The sequence below is a fragment of the Oncorhynchus clarkii genome, chromosome 20 (assembly GCF_045791955.1).
Source record: "Oncorhynchus clarkii lewisi isolate Uvic-CL-2024 chromosome 20, UVic_Ocla_1.0, whole genome shotgun sequence".
Taxonomy (NCBI): Eukaryota; Metazoa; Chordata; class Actinopteri; order Salmoniformes; family Salmonidae; genus Oncorhynchus; species Oncorhynchus clarkii.
In genome coordinates, this window is record NC_092166.1 from 51,992,500 (window position 1) to 51,999,014 (window position 6,515).

Here is a 6,515-nt window from a genome sequence, read left to right on the forward strand (position 1 = left end):
GTTGTTTCTTTGGGCACAGGAACACATATATTAATAGATTCATCTATTTGATCAATAAAAATATTCAGAAATGTAAGATTTGACGAATTTAAACAACATTTTACAAATAGCTGTGAGTAATTGGTAGGTGTATACATTTGTATATATATTTTTTTAAAACTTTTTGCTAGTGTGGATGGACATCATAGTTTTAGAACACCTAACAAAAATTCTTAGGACACGCATCGTCACTTCCTTTTGTACGTGGAAAAGCTTGGTTTTGTTTGTTTGGAAAGTTTGTTGTTGAATTTCTTTGGGACTGGGGGGCAGTATTGAGTAGATTGGATAAAAAGGTGCCCAAAGTAAACTGCCTCCTACTCTGTCCCAGATGCTAATATATGCATATTATTATTATTATTAGTATTGGATAGAAAACACTGAAGTTTCTAAAACTGTTTGAAGGATGTCTGTGAGTATAACAGAACTCATATGGCCTACAAAAACCTGAGAAGAAATCCAAACAGGAAGTGAGAAATCGATTTTCAATGTGATTTTCTGGATTTTTTTTTTTTCATTTTGTCTGTCATAGTTGAAGTGTACCCATGATGAAAATTACAGGCCTCATCTTTTTAAGTGGGAGAACTTGCACAATTGGTGGCTGACTAAATATTTTTTTTGCCCCACTGTAGGTAGGTAGTTGCAAAGGGCAGCAGTGTCTTAACAGCGCGATTTGCCAAGGCAGGATACTCTGAGCGCAGCTCAATCCAGAAATCTGGCAGTGGCTTCTGATTTAAATTCAATTTTCACAGGACCGCTTGTTGGAATTTCGATGAGGCTCTCTTGTTCAGATGTCGGTAAGTGGACTGGAGGCAGGGCATGAAAGGGTTAACGAATCCAGTTGTTTGTGTCATCCGTTTCGAGAATGTACCTGCGTAATTGCGCACCCAACTCACTCGCTACATCACATTTGACAGTTAATTTGCACACAAAAAATAAAATCATACAGTGATGGAAAGACCTGTGTGTTGTTAATGCAGACAGAAAAGAGCTCCAAATTATTAATCATTGTCTCAATTTTTTCCCGCACATTGAATATAGTTGCGGAGAGTCCCTGTAATGCTCGATTCAGATCATTCAGGTGAGAAAAAACATTACCCAGATAGACCAGTTGTGTGAGAAACTCATCATCATGCAAGTGGTCAGACAAGTGAAAATTATTGTCAGTGAAGAAAACTAAGCTCTGCTCTCAATTTAAAAAAAACGTGTCAATACTTTGCCCCTTGATAACCGGTGCACTTCTGCATGTTGTAAAAGCATTACATGGTCGCTGCCCATATCATTGCATAGCGCAGAAAATAGACGAGAGTGGGGGCTTGCTTTAACAAAGTTAACCATTTTCACTGTAGTGTCCAAAACATCTTTCAAGCTGTCAGGCATTGCCTTGGCAGCAAGAGCCTCTCGATGGATGCTGCAGTGTACCCAAATGGTATCGGGAGCAACTGCTTGCACGCGTGTTAACAGTCCACCATATCTCCCTGTCATGGCTTTTGCACCATTAGTACAGATACCAACACACCTTGACCACCAAAGTCCACGATGTCACAAAGGTGTCCAGTATAAAATATCCTCTCCGGTTTCCAGAAGAGGATGTCTTAAAACGTAACGGACATATTTCAGGAGCTGTGCCAAGGTCTGTTGACACATCCAGCTGTAACACATAATTCAATATCCCATAATGACATAGCAAAAAACAGTTTTTTTAGAAGTTTTGGCAAATGTGTGTATATATATATTTAAAATATATTTAAAAAAATGTATATATATATCACATTTACATAAGTATTCAGACCCTTTACTCAGTACTTTGTTGAAGCACCGATTACTGCCTCGAGTCCTGACAAAAGTTTGTAAGTACCTGAGTAAAGGGAGATGTAAAGTAACATTTGAATGTGTAAATGTTCATTCATAGTCCTAAAATAGGGTTTGTATGTTTACAGGTCTAACGTAACGATTACATTTGATGTTTTACGCATGGCTTTTCTTACGATCCTAACGATACTTACGTTCAACCGCTAACTGGCTCCATAGAAACTCCCCAAATACAGGTGTGCCAAGGTTGTAGCATCATACTCTTGAAGACTCAAGGCTGTAATCACTGCCAAAGGTGCTGCTGAGATTTGGGGACTGTGAAAAGGGTTGCTCTGTCAGTGTCTCCCTTGGGGTAGCACAATGACATTAAACTCAATATCCCAGGAAAATAGGGTTTACCCTTTCTCATCTCTGTCTATGGGTGCAGTGTCAGTCAGTACCCTCTGTGCGATGTCTGTGAAGACTTGGGGCGCCCTAACTCGGGACACCTGTAACGCCCCTTACTGCCACTCCAAGAGCACAGCTAAAATACCACACCCTCAATCCAGCCTGAAGGATCCCAATGTGCTGCCCCCCCCCCCCCCCCCCCCCCCCCCCCCCCCGATCCTATATGTGTCCCTGTTCTGTGTGAGCTATAATACCCCAGTGTTGCAGCTGTGTGGATAGCTAACTTGTGCAACATGAATGCAGCCAGTTCCTGCTGACTTGCACAGTTGGACTTCCAGTGAGATGGACTGTTTGACATAGTAACTCAAAATGTCAGAGCTAGGGAGATTCTCTTTTGTCCTTCATTGTTCCCGCAAGCAAGGCCAATAACGTCACATCAGACCAACTTTTTGAGTGGCCTACTCCTTGAAGTTTGCAGTTGTCTAAAAACACTATTTTGCTCATAACATGTTAAGTGTTTATATTGCTGTATTTTTTTGTTTTTGAAAATCTTTAACTAAAGCGTGGATTGCAGCCTCTCCTTGTACATAGACCTAGACTGCTTTCAAGGGAAGGAAACAAATAAAATGTGTAATTTGACTGAACTATCCCTTAAAATTTGAGAAACCTTGTCAACCTTATCTTTCTTCATAAACTATGTTATTTACTGGGTGTTTATCAAAAGATAACTGTTACTACTTCCATCCTGTTCATGAAATACCACCCAGGTCCCTTGGCCAAGCTGTTAATAAGTTCATACAGTGACATAACTCAATATGACAACATTACACAATTCAAAAATACCTCAGAGCCTCTGCAGAGAAAGGAATGTGCCTAGCTTTAACCCTGGTCAAGTTCTCTAGTTGGCCTGTAACGTTTATTAGCTATTGTAGAAATCAAATGGCTCGTTCAAATCAAATCAATTTGTCACTTGCACCTTACAGTGAAATGCTTACTTACAGGCTCTAACCAATAGTGCAAAAAAGGTGTTAGGTGAACAATAGGCAAGTAAAGAAATAAAACAACATTAAAAAGACAGGCTATATACAGTAGCGAGGCTATAAAAGTAGTGAGACTACATACAGACATCGGTTAGTCAGGCTGATTGAGGTAGTATGTACATGTAGATATGGTTAAAGTGACTATGCATATATGATGAACAGAGAGTAGCAGTAGCGTAAAAGAGGGGTTGGCGGGTGGTGGGTGGCGGAACACAATGCAGATAGCCCGGTTAGCCAATGTGTAGGAGCACTGGTTGGTCAACCCAATTGAAGTAGTATGTACATGAATGTATAGTTAAAGTGACTATGCATATATGATAAACAGAGAGTAGCAGCAGTGTAAAAAGAGGGGTTGGGGGGTCACACAATGCAAATAGTCCGGGTAGCCATTTGATTACCTGTTCAGGAGTCTTAATGCTCACTCTTGACGAGCCTCGTCAAGGTTTACATTCGAATCAACCTTCGTGGTTTAGAGTTACCTAAGTATGTGGGAGACTCGCGTTTAAACTTTTCACCACAGAAGCTCTGTGATCAGACTGCTGTTGCCAAAGCTCCATCAGCCGTCTCCCAGAACTTAGTTCCCCCTCCCAGCCGGAGCCGGGGATGCGTTCGAGCCACCATTCTCTGGTTGGCTAGTCTTGTTTGCATCGTTATCGACACCTGACAACAGGTTACCTACAAGGAGTGGTTGGAAGCACCCTACTAGAGTGCAACCTCCCTGCACTAACATGCCAGACCGTTCGACCTGCCCCTACCAGGTGTCATATGAGAAGGGACTGGAGGGGTCCTACTAGAGGGCCCCCTCCCTACCTCCTCGCACTAACCTGTCAGTGATAGTTCTACTCACCCCCACTAGGTGTCAAACAAGGAGGGTTGCAGAGGCCCTACTAGAGGGCCTCTCCATTACCTCCTCACACTATCCTTCTAGAGATTTTTCAATATTCCCTTAACTGGTGTCCTGCAAGGAGGGGTTGGTAAGGCCCTTCTTGGGGCCCACTCCCTTACCTCCCAACATTAGCCAACCAGAGGCTATCGATCCTAGCCAAGCTAGGGATATACTCCCGCCAAACCAGCTGAACACCTTAAAGTATTTTTGAGGAAGCCCCAGGTGGAGCTTCCCCTTCTAGATATACAGTGCCTTGCGAAAGTATTCGGCCCCCTTGAACTTTGCGACCTTTTGCCACATTTCAGGCTTCAAACATAAATATATAAAACTGTATTTTTTTGTGAAGAATCAACAACAAGTGGGACACAATCATGAAGTGGAACAACATTTATTGGATATTTCAAACTTTTTTAACAAATCAAAAACTGAAAAATTGGGCGTGCAAAATTATTCAGCCCCCTTAAGTTAATACTTTGTAGCGCCACCTTTTGCTGCGATTACAGCTGTAAGTCGCTTGGGGTATGTCTCTATCAGTTTTGCACATCGAGAGACTGAAATTTTTTTCCCATTCCTCCTTGCAAAACAGCTCGAGCTCAGTGAGGTTGGATGGAGAGCATTTGTGAACAGCAGTTTTCAGTTCTTTCCACAGATTCTCGATTGGATTCAGGTCTGGACTTTGACTTGGCCATTCCCTCAAACTCCGATTCCTCAACTGTGCAGCGAGTTATCCTGGATCAATGGCTCCAGGGCCAGATTGAACAGCAGCGGTGACATTGGGTCACCTTGCTTAACACCGACCGGCATGTCAATCATCGAGGATTTCATTCTGTCTATGATCATCCTCGTTGTGCTTTTCTCATAGGTGCTCCCAATTAATGCCATGATGTGCTGGTCGAGGTCCCTTTGCTTTAGAACACGCTGGAGGTGCTCATGTGATACATAGTCGAAGGCCTTCGCGAAGTCCGCCATCTTCCGATCTGCCTCCACTCTACTCAACGTTTTTGGCTTTAGGGTAGTGCGGCACTCTTTGAAGGTCGACGGTAGGACCAGCCACATCGAGAATAAGCTAACCATCTTGACTCCTTTTGGGTCCCAACTTGAGTCTTTCTCCAGTCATTCCATCTGGTCCCGCTGCTGTCCCTTTTTTCATTTCTTTGAGGTTTTTGTATACCTCCATTGCTGAGATGCTGGAATTCACCATTGTTGGCCCCTCGTGTTGACCCAGCGTGTTGAAAGGCTTCTTGTACTGCCATCGGTCGGCAAAGTTCAGAGTAAGTTCTGGCATGGGAATGGCGCACAAACCTTTCACCTCCTCGTCTAAGATTAGGGTCGCTAGTTTGGACTGGTCTTTGTCAAAAAACATCTGTTGTCGACAGAAGGCCTCCCTCTTTACTTACCATTTATTGTTTCCGCTCATAGGCTTACTTTTTGCCATACCGCTCTTTCTGTGGTGTCCCGCAACTTTGCCCAGCAGTTTCTGTATTTCCAGTGCTGAGGACTCAATCAATGCCCCATTCTGATCCACACCCCTCAAAGATAATGTGATGGTCCCGATTTTGAGATCTCCGTCCATCCCCCTGTAGGCCTCGGCCGCAGCTCTGAGTTTGTCGCGGACCCCGTGTATTGTGGGTGGCGGTTCACCTGGGTTGGACTGCCACCTAGAATCATTGTTCGCCGCAGGGGCTTCCACGGGACCATCGCTTAGGGTCGCTGCCTTTCTCAGACGTCCTCGTTTATACCTCACCTGCTCTCGGGTCCTTCCCGGCAGGCAACTTGCGACCATGCTATGGATTGCTTTGTAGCCTTCAAATAGCTTGTATCGGCGGTTCATCTCCGGTTCTTCCCATTCTGTCCAGCCCTTGTTGGTATTTTCCTTCCCTTTCTGCTTTCTTTCATCAGTTTCGCTTCCTCTGACTTCTGCTGGCAGTAAAGGGCTATATGGACGTGTCACTTATGTTGGGAGAGGCCGACCCCAGAACCAAATCTTTTTCTGTAGTGTTCGCATGCGAAGGCTGTCACAGCCACAACCCTGGTCTCTGCCGCGCCGTTACACTTAGAAACGTGGCAGGAGATTGCATGACTACTGGGGCCAGAATGCCCACACGAGCCACATTTATATTGTACTTTCACCAGGCTATGACGGATTTTAAAGTGTCTGACAATGCCGCCCCCCCATTTAATTATTTCACCACATAGCCTGCAGCTTAGTTCATGTACTGGGATTATGATGAGCATGGTGTCGTGGCTGGGTGAGGGGGAGGGTCTGTGGCAGGAGATGGTTCAGACCGAGCTGGCTGTGGTGGCAACACGACCTCCTTTCCTTTGTTATCCAATGGGCTGGAAGAGGTTCTTAA